This window comes from Pocillopora verrucosa, chromosome 5, assembly GCF_036669915.1.
Source record: "Pocillopora verrucosa isolate sample1 chromosome 5, ASM3666991v2, whole genome shotgun sequence".
NCBI lineage: Eukaryota > Metazoa > Cnidaria > Anthozoa > Scleractinia > Pocilloporidae > Pocillopora > Pocillopora verrucosa.
Genome location: NC_089316.1, coordinates 20,549,800 through 20,563,865, shown reverse-complemented (window position 1 = coordinate 20,563,865; position 14,066 = coordinate 20,549,800). Strand labels below are relative to the sequence as shown.

At 38.2% G+C, this 14,066-nt stretch overlaps 1 pseudogene; it reads right to left on the bottom strand.

Moving 5' to 3' along the window:
* Positions 1-362: 362 nt before the first annotated feature.
* LOC136280785 (uncharacterized) lies at positions 363-5,907 on the bottom strand (annotated as a pseudogene).
* Positions 5,908-14,066: the final 8,159 nt, after the last annotated feature.

Here is a 14,066-nt window from a genome sequence, read left to right as displayed (position 1 = left end):
TGTACCAAAGACGTCACAGGAAATCGATATCATGTTATAAACTAAGAAATAAGAGCTAGAGCTCTCTAGGAGCAAGCAAAGTGAATTCAAAAACGTACCAGGCCACATAAGCCCCGAGGAGCGAGTTTTACTTCTAGCTAAAACTTGCGTAATATCATTATTTGTCCTTAATATAAAGCAAGAGCATTTTGACGAGCGAACTATTGGTACTCTTACATAAACTGTTAGACCACCGCCATTAAAACCAAGGCAAGAACGCGAGGATTAATTTTTCTTAGAGAGCCTGCACGAAAGGTAAGAGCAGGGAGGGGGAAGTGGGGAAGGAGACCAACATTGATTCAAAGTGACCGAGATTCGATGTTTTAACGTCCGGAGGCACTTTGGATTTCGTATAGGGGATGTGTCTCCTCGCTTAATCCATTTCCATTTGGGGTGCTATTTTCGTTTCCACCTTGCGCGGCTTTAAGTTTTGAATTTTCATTCTTGGCTGCAGCCAAAGCAACAGCCACAGCTTCCGCCGCCGCCGCAGCTGCACTAGCTGCAGAGGATGTAGCTATAGCTGCTGCCACAATTGCAGAATGAACCTCAGTCCCATCACGTTGAGGTACAGTTATTTTTTTGGCTAGAGCCCTCGCTACAGCTGCTGCTTGCTTAGCAGCCTCAACACACTGTGAAGTATCAGAGGAAGCTTTGCGAGATTTGAAGTACAGCCATGACACAGCACCGATAACAGACAATAACGCTGCTTTTAGAATATCATCTGCAGTTTCCCGACCATAAAATGACTGTCCAACTAATACTGGAGGGACGACAACAAAGCAGAGACCAAGGAAGCCAGGTGTATATGCGAAAAGGGCAGAAAGGCGAAAGTCATTTGCGTGGGTTGTTTCATTGATTACAAAAAATAAGGTAATGCCAAAAAAGGAAAGTATCAGCAAAATAGAAACGCCCCAAGCTGGATTAACCATGATACCCACTGCAACCCAGCTCAAATGGTAACTAACCAAGCTCGTGCACATAATCAGCAATAATCTGCTGAAAAATGAACTAATATCCAAATCTTCACAACAAAGGCAGTTACAACAGCATATCACTAACCATTCTGGTATAAGTGCAAGGAGTACAATAAAGTCTCGCGACATATTTCCTCTTTTTGAAATTTCGGTGGATGTCCACACTCTAGCTAAAACAAACATGACCTCTATCAGCAACAGGAAACAACAAAATAGAGTTACTGAACATATCAATGGTTCTTCGTATCTACGACAAATATAATCCACCCTACTACGGTTTCCATCGCTTCCCGCAGAGAGTGATGTGCCTTGAGTGTCATCTTTTAAGTATTGTAAGACCCAAAAATATAAAAATGGACCAAAAAACATGGGACACAGGAAAGAAAACCACAAAACTACCCTTAAATAAGAACGATCAGTAGTCTTCATGTCTGGGATGTGCCCTTCTATGACAGATTCTGCAAAATTCAAGCGTGGATCTCGCAAACCAGGAGTTACAGCAAGGTCTTGAAGCTGAAAAAAAAATTATACATCAGACGTGATTATAAGAGTGGAGCATGTAACAGTGAAAAACCGTTTTTGGTGATAGCAGGAGTATTTTATTTAAGCAGTTCTGGAGGTAGTGATCACTGACGGAGGTTTCGACAACCTAAGCGGAAGTCATCATTTTCGATTTAAAAGGCCTTTGGCAGTCAGTAAATTAGACGTTATAAACCACTCATTGATTTGCCAATAACAGAAATCTTATATGTATATGCTGTGATATATTTATATATATATGTCCCCTTGCATGTTCTTCCTCTTCCCGTCTGATAGGTTGACGAGAGGCTTGCTCCTGACGTCATCGGTATTGTATATCATTAGCTAATTAAATAACTCGCACCAACTGATCCAAGAAGTTGAAAAATAGGCATTTCCACAAGGGTCGACGAAGGTTTTCCTTTATGGAAATTTGATGGGATTTGATGGGACGCGTAAACAGGAGTCCTTTGGCAATCCGACGCGGTGAAATGCCGGGGGATTAAATGTTTTTTAAAACGTCAAAAGAATGACGATTGCTTGCTTATTAATTCACGAAAATATAACAAGAGAATTTAACGAAGTGTTAGGTGTTAGCACTACCTGTGGGCAGAGAAAGGAGAAAATTTTGCTCACCCTAAGAACCAATCGGGTTGCCAACCTCGTTACTATGTCCTCTTAAAAACAAATTCTGTGTTAAGAGGGCATAGTAACGAGGCCGGAGATAGATGGAATCTTACAAGCCTAACATAACTTTACAATTCTTGCACCCTGACTGACAGCTACGCCGTAACCATTGCTAAATGAATGGCATAAGACAAAGACAAACCTAACAAAAAAAGACAAAAATTGGTTTCCAAGATCAAGTTTTCTGACCGCCAAGGCCCGATATCTGAAACACTAAGTGAACACAGACAACTGAAAAAGCACAAAAACTAAGCTAGTTTGTAACATTTTACTGAGTTTGAGGCGACTTAATATAACTGAACCCTCTCCACACAGGGGACAGTGGCCTTTGTACAGAAATGGCCCTCGTAGAGCTAGGGATGTAAAGAGATACCTGTTTGTTACGGAGGGTATAAACTTCTCATTTTCAAACTACTCAAGAAAGCATTGTTGCCGCGAACGGTGACTAACCATTTGAAATATCAAAGTTTAATCCAAAATCCTTCACGAGGGCTTTGAGAAAACTCGCACAAAATTTTACATTGTCTAACATTAAGACCAAAAATCGAAAAACCGAACGAGATAAAAAGGTGTTAACTCGGTGGCCTCGTGGCACCGTTCGAGGATGCCGCCACCGGGCATGCACGAAAAACTTAAATGTTCCGTATGAGGACCCAGGTGACGGCTGGGCGTCGAGCAGCCGCAACAGCATATTGATACACAAACCACTCAAAATGTATCAGTGAGGATGATTCCGAAATATTTTTGTAGAAAAGAAAAATGTGAACGTGACGGTTTAGGTAAAGTGAGATTGAAATTTAGTTGAATGAGAGCCTTTTGTATTACGGACATTTTTAATTATTTCTACCATGGAAATTGTTAAATACTTGTGAAAAAATATTTCGTGGTTAATAACATGCTGCGTTTCGTCTCAGCTAAAAGACTCATCAGAAACTTTTCGGAATTTCTAAGCAAACTGGTTGAGCATTGCGCTAACATCTTGAATTCGCGAATGGGGCTTTGTGCGCTAATAAAAAATAGCTATTTGAAATACTTACGGCAGCCAGTACAGTTTTAATCATTCTTTTCCTGTCTTTTACAGAAACATTGCAGCAAAAGTATGGAATCGTGATGTTTAGTTCTTGCGTGCGTGGAGTCACCAGTATCGAGAAAAGGGATGAGATCTCCAGGAAAACAGCGGGAAAAGCAGCATAAAGGCTTCTTAAACTCCATGTGTATTTCATTACAGCAGGTATGGAATCGTTGCCTGCTTTATCTGGTCCATTCTGATCATATATATTGACGAAGACTAGAACTGAGGAAGGCTCATTTGCCGGATATAAGGCGGATTCGATGTTAAAACTGTTCACATCTGATGCTAAGGATTTGTAGATGTCAGCATAGGTTCCAATACAAATAGTGGCGTCGGTGCACTCACTTATTAGGTCTGCTCTGGTGCAAATCACAAGACTACTGATCAAATAAAGACAAGGTAGACAATTATGGATGTCCTTTGTGTCACATACGCCATTTTCTCTCTGATCGTTGATTGGAGGGTTTTCCTGTACCAAAAGAGTTAAAATGAACTAAGGTTAAAACTTTTTTAGGAAGTTATAGAAACAGATAAATCGTGAAAAGCATTATTGCTGACGAGAGATAATCAGCCTAAGAGGGGGGATCATGTAAACTTAATCGTGACTCATTCAAAACCCTCCACCATCCCCCCTCAGGCGACCGGTCCATAACATTTCCCCCTCCCCCCTCAGGCGACCGGGCCATAATCAAGTTGGAGTTGTCAAAAGTTCAAGACAACAAATGACCAGAAATAAATACAAAAACGTTTTACCTGATTTCTTTTCATAAAGTGTAAATTTTATAGGAAAATTTATCACCTGACGAGAGAATTCCGAGTTAAACTGCAAGCGAAAACCGATATCGCATGAATCGCGAAATCGTTCAGGAATTCATAAGTCAGGTAATAGATTTTCCCTGAATCTCATAATTGCATCAAAATAAGAAATCAAAGTGCTCTGTGAGCAAACTCGTGAATTGACACATGATTTTTTGGATTATGTTTAATGTTATCTGGTTTAGGGAGTTTTGTGGTTGATTGTCATATCTAGAGTACGAGCAGTAGTTCAGTGTTCGCTATTGTAGCAAAGAAACAAAGTAACGTTGGGATAAGAAGGCATTACAATTGAAATGATCATGCTATTGCATTTGACAGGGGTGGATGATGTCATGTGTTTTAAACGTATATCATTTCTGTTTCTGGTTCAAAAGAAAAGGTTGGAAGTAAACTCAATGGGTGCGTGAAAATTGAAATTCACTGTCTATCATTGTAAATATTAGAAAATCAAGGCAATACTGTCTTAATGTAAACATTAACGATTCCCTCTTTATCAAATGAGACAAACGGGAACGAGTTTCGAGTGATATACCTAAGCCAAGACTGCCACCGTCATTTTGGATCTCCGCCTGGGTAGATTTTAGTCACGTGCTAGGCAACGTATAATCAATAACAAGATAGAATTTCATTTCAGGCCCATTTATCAATTTTGTGGTGTATAACCTAAGCATTTTAGTACGTAATATGTATTTTGAATCTTCAAATTGTCTTGAAACTCAAAAGAAAATTGTTCTTTAAAAATTCACTGAAAATCGGTAGCTAAAATTGTTTGTTTAGGTGTTATTTGATTTCGTGTTAACTTGTAATTTCGTTAGTCGCCGGCATCTTTTGTTGCTTCACACAGGAAAAACACAAGATACCAAACGTGATGATCGATTTTGTCCTCAATCTCACGCCGTAACAGAAAAAGCTTTTGAACATCTGTAAACTCCGAGCGCTTCGCAGTAAGTGATATTTTCAATGAATCTTCGGACCGTTCTCAAGTTCAAGGATTGTAAATTACAATTTTATGAAAAACAAGGTTGTTCTGTTATTTCAGTGTGAATCCTTGCATGCCTGCCAGTCGCTGGCGCCGCTTGTTGAAACTAAAACGAAAAAAAAAAACTTTTAAGATTATCATTGGCTTCTCTGTCACCCCACCACTATTCTTAGCAACAAAGGTCGCCATTTCGTTCGTTTATTGCTCGCCAAAAACTATCAAATGCACTCAAAAGCCTAAAATCGAAAAAACGTTTACAGGAATTGACCAATCGAGCGAGCGAGCGAGCGAGTGCTATTCCCCACATCGTATCTACAACTCGCTGTTGCGTATGCGCGCAATTCACGAGTTAAAAATGAAAACAATATTAATATTGTTTGTTTTTATCCTGAGTGCGTGCCCCAGAAAACCATTTCAAAGTAAACTGTCAGAACTGTCATTGCGATAGCGAATAGGAAGCAAGGTCAGTGGTACACATTTGAATCTTCGACAACTTTAATTTTATCTTGTGCTTGTTTTTACATTTGTCTTCAAACTTTTTAACAAGCTTCACACTATTTTAAGGATGATACTGGTATTTCATTGAATTTACAAGCCGTTTATCTTTAACATCTTTTTCCAAGAAGAGAAGGAAATTAATTTACACCTTTTATCTCTCTTGTGGCAAAACTGAAAGAAATGAAGTGTCCAACCGAAAGCGCTGAAAGTTTAACATCGCGATTAAAGGTATTTATTTCCTCTTCTACACGTATGGCAATCGACCCTGGCACTTCTTCCGTTGTCGCTTCTTCGTCTTGTGTGGTTGAACTTTTGCTTGCCATTTTCTAGGCCGTGTTCACAGGATTTTCTCGCTTTTATGCCTCTCCAAGAATTTGTAGTTCATTTCAAAACAGGGAAGAACCTCTGACTCACTTTGCAAAACGCTTTTGTTCGTTTTTCGCTCTTCAAAAGGTGTCAATGGTTTTGCTAACAGTTTAAAATGACATCGTAGAAAACTTTGTTACAATTTGGCGATAGTTGTTATATTTACGCGGATGCGAAACAATATCACCTAGCCTCGTTTTCAACTCGCAATTAAACGCTAAATACTTCGCTTCGTTGACCGATCAGAATGCGAGATTTTATTTAATTATGTAATTCTAACCAAAATAGGCGGAAGTTGAGTCAGTGCTTAAAAATAGTACGTTATGGAACAAGGAAGAAGCAAGGTCACATGAAAATGCAATGCACTGTGATAAAATAATCCTGAAGCAGTTACACCTGAATTGGACCGTAACTTGTTTATTCCATTATCCTTAACTCGCATACAGTCATGCTTTTGCGCCCATTGGCTTCGTTCATTACTGTTAAACAGTTAAGAATATATGAAAGTCGTATATTTGAACTGCGGATAAAGACGTGAATGAAAGTGATCCTCGCAGCAAGTTGGCTTGTTAGCTCAGTTTGTAGAGCGCTGCACCGGGGTTCAAATCCCGTACAGGCCTGAGTTTTTTTCAGGCCTTATTTTCACTACTGCCCAAGTAGTGCACATTACTGCGAGGATCACTTTCATTCACACCTTAATTACTATTCATTGAACTGCTGAAATTTCTAAGTTTTTTTCCTAATCAACGGCAACTGTGGCGAATCTCTTCGGAAAGTGATAGATTTGGTCGATAAATAAGAACAACTTGAAGGACGAGAGGTTAATTAGACGTAATCTGGTATTGAGTATACAAACACAGTCGAGTATATGGAGTATATATGGAAACTAATATCATTGAGTCTAAAATTTGTTAGTCAAACATCGGACTGGACTAAATATTAGTTACTTCGTTGATTACTTACTAATCAGTCCTCGGTTCCAGCCAGCTCCAGTTGGTTCTGATAACTTAAATTTGGTTCCCGTCTCTTCTTAAAGCTAATCAACATTCAGAAGGAAGTGAACGGAGAAGTAAAGATTGGTCTTGTTGGCCGAAATGCAAGAATTTAATCCAATGGGAATTCTCGTTAGAACTACTGGCGCCATTGAGTTTCTGCCAGCGGAAAAATGTCACGCCCAGAGTTCGAAAGTTTTTTTAGTAAATTTGGTTTCTGCCCAGCTGGAATTCTTTACACAGCAAGTTGGGAACGAAAGGAATCTATGCTAATTTTGGGAGAATAATGAGCAATCCTTTTAAAAGCTTGAGAAATTTAGGGAGAAAGAGCAGGCATCCATCGAATCCCATACGAGGTGAGGTTATTGTATGGTACGTACCTAAAATTCGGTTGAGGTAAACGAACGTTCGGCAAACTTCATTTGAGTTCGGTAAGCTACCAACATCGAAAGGCGTTTTTACGTGTGTTAAATATGATGAATTGAGTTTCTTATGCGTCGGTGGGAGAGTAGAATTACGCCAGTTTCGTCCCGTGTAACTTCCACTCGTGTCAACTTCAAGTTCAACCCACTTCATCATATATGTGTTTTTATGTCTAACTTACGTTTTATGTCCTTTAACACTTGTATTTATGCAACAGATTTGTATTTTAAAAGTATTTACGTTTCATTTTCGCTCCGTTTAACTTCGACCCGTGTCAACTCCAAGTTTGACCCCCTCATAAAATATGTGTTTTTATGTCCAACTTACATTTTATGTCCTTTAACATTTGTATTTATGCAACAGGTTTATATTTAAAAGTATTTATGGAAAGATACGGAAACAAGAATTGTGTGGATTTCATGCAAATTAGACAATTCACCGAATGTGGCTTTATGTTCATGTAAATGTGCCAAGCATGTGCACAGTGTTTTTTGTGTTTTGCTTATACATAATGCTTCGATGATGTTTTTATTAAAGAAAAAAAAACTTTTATTTGTGATTGAAGGCGTTTCTAAAACGACTGTGTTGTACAACTAACATGTTATATATTTTATGTAAACTCGAATCAAGCAAGTTTGAATTCATGTGGCGTGACCCGCTCACAGATCACTTCCGACTGAAGTCTATTTCCACTCTATTCACGGATTGGTTTCAATCAATTAGCTCTTAGTCCGTTCCAATACGAACACGACCTGAGAAGTTGCGAGGTACTCTTCTTTCCCTGCTGGTATTCATCCCAGTGCACAAACAACTTTGCCTGCATATCTCTGTACTTCTTTCTCTGGACTCTTTTCAGTTTCGTCTGCCTTTCAGCTTTAAGAGCACTAATGTAAAAATATCTGCGTTTATTGTAATTAGAAGATATTTGTGAGTTTGGTTTATTGGATAAGAAGAAAAGTAGGCGACATTTGCCGTTTGCGTTTGCAGTGAACTTGACTAAAAATCTTGTCCATTTCTTCCACGCGCTCTCTGCCTCATATTCTGATCCAAGTTTATTTACTGAAGTTTATTTACTGAAGGTTTATCTCTTCTCTTTCGTAAATTTCGATCGTGATCTGGCACGCGCTCATGGGAATGTTAGAGAAAGGATGATTTGCAAGACATGCCTCACACGCACCTCATTCAAAGGTCTCTATTAAGTTCGCAAAATGCCCTTTTCTATTTTATGAAAATCAAAATTGAAAACAGTTGGCGAACAAAACTTGAATGCATAAAATTTCTGCAGTCATTCTTTGGAATTCATGCTTCATACGCGCCGGTGAAAGTTGGCTGTGCAGAAATTACAACGCCAATAACAAGAAGTAAAATGCAACCTTTGGCCTACACTCATCAAATATGCTCGTTTAAGGTCCCTTATTAAAGCTCTGAAAATGCTCTGTTTTAATGAATACAAATCAAACTTGAGGACACTGAGCGAAAAAACTTGAAGGCATAAATTGTTTTCAACCATTCCTTGGAGTTCACCGGCACGTCAAAACAGAAGGATACACTTGTAAACGCTCGAGGTCGCTTATTGCGCTATTGTTTCGTTCCTTAGAGGCGTCCTCCAAAATGATCTCACCTTTTTAGGACGCTTTTATCCGAATTTAGTCATTATGCTTTCGGCATTTTGATGCGGGACGAAGTTGCTGGGTCGAAAATTAAATGGGGCGAAACTGGCGGATACCAGAGAGTATAATTTAGTATTGTCAACTGAGTTGATAACATAAATTGGCCATCGTTAAGAGTTAAAAAGCTGGCGTTAAAAGCTGACGTTTTTAGCGTTAGCGTAGTCAGAGCAAATGGTACTCGAAACGTGAGCTTTTAAACTCTTTATGGTGGTAATACTAATCAGACGGTAGTAATGGGAAATCTGTAATCAGAAAGTTACATCAGTTATTGGCACTGAGTATACTGACAAATGAATTTACAAATCACAGATTTGATTGCAACAACCATAGTAATAGCATACCATCTTAAGGTACTAGGTATTTCCCAAAATGTAGGAAGTTGTTTCTAGAACTTCTCAGTGTGTACATGTCGAAGATTTTAGTGAACATTAATCTTTATCGATATGAATCTAGACATCGACAACTGAGAGGTCTGGACTGGGTACAGGCAGGGTACATTTTAGTCATCTCCTTAAAATAGAGCAATTTGTTCAGCATGTAAGACATAGACCTCCATAGAGCCAATGGCTAACATGTTCTTACTGCGAAATTACTTTAATATATTACCTCTTAGGTATCTGTGCACATGTTACTAGCAATCAAGCAGGCAAGCAAGCAAGCAAGCGGCAAGGTATATATTTCTAGCTTCTAAGATAATTTTTTTTCCCTCTTACCCACACCATTAACAGTTTTGATTGTTTCTTTATTTCATTGGTGTTTGTTATTTATTCCTGATTCCTATGTTTTACTGTATCCGTCGAATACCTTTGATTTAAAAGACTTCTGTTTTATGAACGTAAGGCATTTCCCTGTGGGTTGCACAGGAGGAGGGGGGAAGTTGTTGAAGCTTCAAAATGATTGGCAGATAATAAATATGTTTGCTGGCTATGATATCAGCTTATCTCATAAATATTTCTCTTCACTTTCTTTAGGTGATCTTCCACACAGTGGCCTAGAAGTTGAGAAAAGAGATGGAAGGGAACAAAGTGAGTCTGCACCAGGTGGGTGAATGAACATGTAACATTGCAGGTTATGCCCTAATTTGGTTCTTTTCTGAAAAATTAGCCTGCGTGATATTGTTTGAACTGTACAACAGATCCCAGAAAGTCAGAGAGTAGAGTTATAAAATACATCTGTAACATTTAATGCTTAAGTGTTGTTGAAGGATAGTCTTGAAGTCTGAAGATATTATCTGTTAATGTTGCACAGCATTATTTTGCAAATTCTGAAAGTTCTACGTTTTGACACAAAATCTTCTATCAAACAATACTTTTTGGACATCTCTTTACTCAAACACAATATTTACCTGGCCTTGGAATCTTCATAATGTCACTAGCTATAAGCCTCGCTTGAAGTCCGAAAGTTTGGTTTTCACTTTGAGGCCTCAATTCGCATTTTAAGAGAATCGTGGCGTTGTTGACTCAAAAGCTTATTTTGTGAACAGTAAACTGCTGCCTGGCTTTTATGACATAAAAATTAAGAGCTGTTTAAAACTAATTAAGCGGCATTATCATTTTCACTGACCTCCTAAAATCATCATTGATAGCACTTAAAGAGAGTCATGATTATAACTTCAGTGTTTTCATTCTATGCAGCTCCAGACACTTCAAGTGAAACAAGAGAACAAACACAGGGAGACAAGGAAGTAGTGCAAGCAGTAGGTATGTGATATTTTTTTAACTTACAGGATCTGTTAGGTAAACTAAAAACTCCTGTTAAGGAGTGTTTTCAATGACAGCTGTGGGCACAGGCATCCCAAGCTCCGGTCTCCAGAAAAATTAATGAAAGCGTCACGCGTTGTGTAACTCAGTGTTAAGTTACAAGAGGAACCACTGAAATTTTGAACACATTATAAGGAATAGTATGGGGAACGAAATATGTTCGATTTACAATGATAAATATTTCGAAATATGAGCAATTTACATGTAAGACAGGAGCCTATAATAACAAGCCCTTATGTGAGATCACTAGGATTTACTCACATTTTGTGTGTCCGTTTTGGTTTCCCACGTTCTCTGATGTTTTCATCTTGTTTGCCGTCACTGCTATTCCTGCTATAGGACAAAGTGATGAGTTAATTGTTTGCTTTTTCTGGAGACGTGAGCTTGGGAAGCCTGTGCATTAACAATTGATAAGTTCAGAATAATTTTGAACAGAAATGTGAGTTCATAATTTCCTTTACTTGTTTAATATTCTTGATGTTGACTAAACAGCAAGTATCCCTCATAATAGTTCTCAAAAGAATAAAAAAGATCTGGTAAATCAGCTTTTCATTGCTGCAACGATAGGATTATCAGCATCTTCCAGTCTAACACTGTGACAAATTGTTGTATTTCCTCATATAAGCGCATTCGTTCTGAGAAGTGCCCTCCCCCAAGGCCATTATATCAAACAAGCTCCCCCCTTAGAATTATCACTATCCTGCTGCCTGCCCACTTTCCTAAATAAAAGGAAAACCTGATTCTATTTCTACTTTATTGATAACTTTTTAAGCTTCAACGACAGCTAAGTCAGTACAGCTTATAGTTTCTTACTAAACACCTCCCTTGATCAAGCAACTTCCTTCCACTGAGTACCCCTCCTTTTAAATCATTCATATCATCTAAAAAAACGCAAAAACTGTCCACATTCAGTTTTAATTCATATCTCAACAAATATTTACAGCAATAACACCTACAATATCTCACTTTAAAGTGTATAAAATGGGCTTCTCAGGAAAAAATAAACCTCATCATTAAAAGCTAGGACTTTCCTGATAAATAAAATTTAAAAGAAAAAATGATTAACACATTTCTGGCGTCTACACTAAGGAGCTCTTTAAGTATGAAATCTTAAACATGCTCTCGTTCTTTTGTTATTTCTTATCCATTATCTGGGGTAATCAGTCCTTAATTTTCTCTTGGGTAGTCAGTCCTATTTGGGCTGTTGTTATCTGAGGGCAGAACCTTTCCCTCTGTTTTTCTTCACCTGTTTCTGTTTCTCTTGGGTAGTAGTCCTGTTTGGGCTGTTTTTCTCCTAAGTACGATCGAGCGCGTGGATATATTTTTCTCTAAATCTACTAAATTTGAAAAGCATAACAAAAGAAGCGGGAAAGTTATCTTTGAAGTAAAGCGATTTCTACTAAAATATTCCCATCTGTTAAGTTAAGGAAGAGGGTTCAATAAACTCCACGACGTTAAAAATAGAAAACTGAGGTGAGCATTCACAGCCCTGATATTGAAAATGAACAATTTTTCCAGAAAGACCATTAACACTTATATTTACCTAAAAATTTCACCAGTAATGGTCAACAAAAGTACGGACATACAGGTGTACAATGAAAGCAAGCAGCAAGGCAAAAATATTTTAGTTTACCACTCAAAAAAACTACTGTGGCTTTTTATACATTTTTTGACTCACTAGAATGAAAGAATTTGAATGAACTCGAATGATTATCAAAAATCTGCCCAATCGTTTGAAGCGTTAAATGATACTCCTGTATGTCCAGAACATAATACAGTCGAAATCTCTCTCGAAAACAAGGTCCTTGCTGAGCGGCTCACCGGCCTCTATGCTGACTCAGAGACAAAGGTCTGGCATAAGTTAGCTGTCACAATTTAACTTTGGCATTGTCGTGACAGAACAGATAATCGTTCATTGTGTCACAAATCAATAAATCTGTAGATCACGGACAACAGACCAGGTACAACAGCTGTGACGTGATAGTCAGGTCACGCAGGTAAACAAGCCATCCTTGGGCTTAGCTAAGCCGTACAAGTCAGTGAATTATTTTGAAATTATTAAAATTGCCATTCGTGCTATGATTGTGTACTTATTTCTATCGTCGTTAAAATTGTAGGAAAGAGACTTAAATTTACGTAGCGCTCGCAGGCCGCTCGGATCCTCGCGAATGTTATTGTGAACTTTAATTAATTTCACGTTCTATGTCAAACACTTCCGTTTCACTCGCTAATTAAGTACTCTCGCATTACATTGACAAGCCTATGAATCATTTTACGCTTCGCAACAAAAAAAATCACACTGGTTTGATGTACTAATAGATTATTTCACGGTTGGTTGGTGAGCGCGTACGATTGTTATCACAATGAGTGAATAAAAAATCGCACAAGCAAACTAGCCGTGAAATAACTTATTTATTATATACATACCGAGATTCATAAGGAAACAGAACTCAAAGATAAACATATCTTTATTTTCTTTCAAAGGAGAACAACGGGCGGTCGAGCCGCCTCACAGTTCGAGAGTTGCACTGAAATGGCTTCCTTGTCAAATACTTTACATTTAAATTATCAAGCAAAAATGCCGTTAAAAGGCAGAACTAGTTAGTATAAAATAAGAAATCCTGAAAATATGTCGAAATAGTTCTAGGGAAGTTCAAAATTTGAAATACAGAAGTGAAAACCCGAGACTTCATTTTTTGTTGCTCATTTTTTGTCTCGTCTCGCATTTCAAAACAAGAAATCCATGGAACAGAGCAACATCGTGGTTGGTCTTTTTCTTGGTGTTTTCATTTCCCTGTCCGTCTATGAACTCTTCTACTGGTAAATCTAGGCCCTGAAAACGGTTGGTCTGATTTTAAGTCATCTCTCTGAAGAAAAATGTGCCTATGCTCTTAAAAATGTGCTATTTGTCAGTAAAGAGGAGCGGCGAGTGAGCGACAAAGTATTGTTCACTGGTGAAGATAATGATGTAGCCAATCAGAGCGTCGATACGCTGTTCTTCACTAGTGAAAAAAATCGTATGACCCATCAGCCGGCTTCTCTAGCGCGAAGAGACTATTTGTATCTAGATGCTTTTTAGCGCGTAAATCTCGGTATGTATATAATAAATTACTTTATTCTCCTACTCACTAGTAACTCACAATCTCACAATCAATCAACCCAAATCACTTCTCATAATTCTGTACTTGCGTCACGAACTCATCAATAAATTCAATGTAACGCTTCGGTCACGACAGCTGCTTATTTATTATGTTTTCTTTTTTGGGTCAAA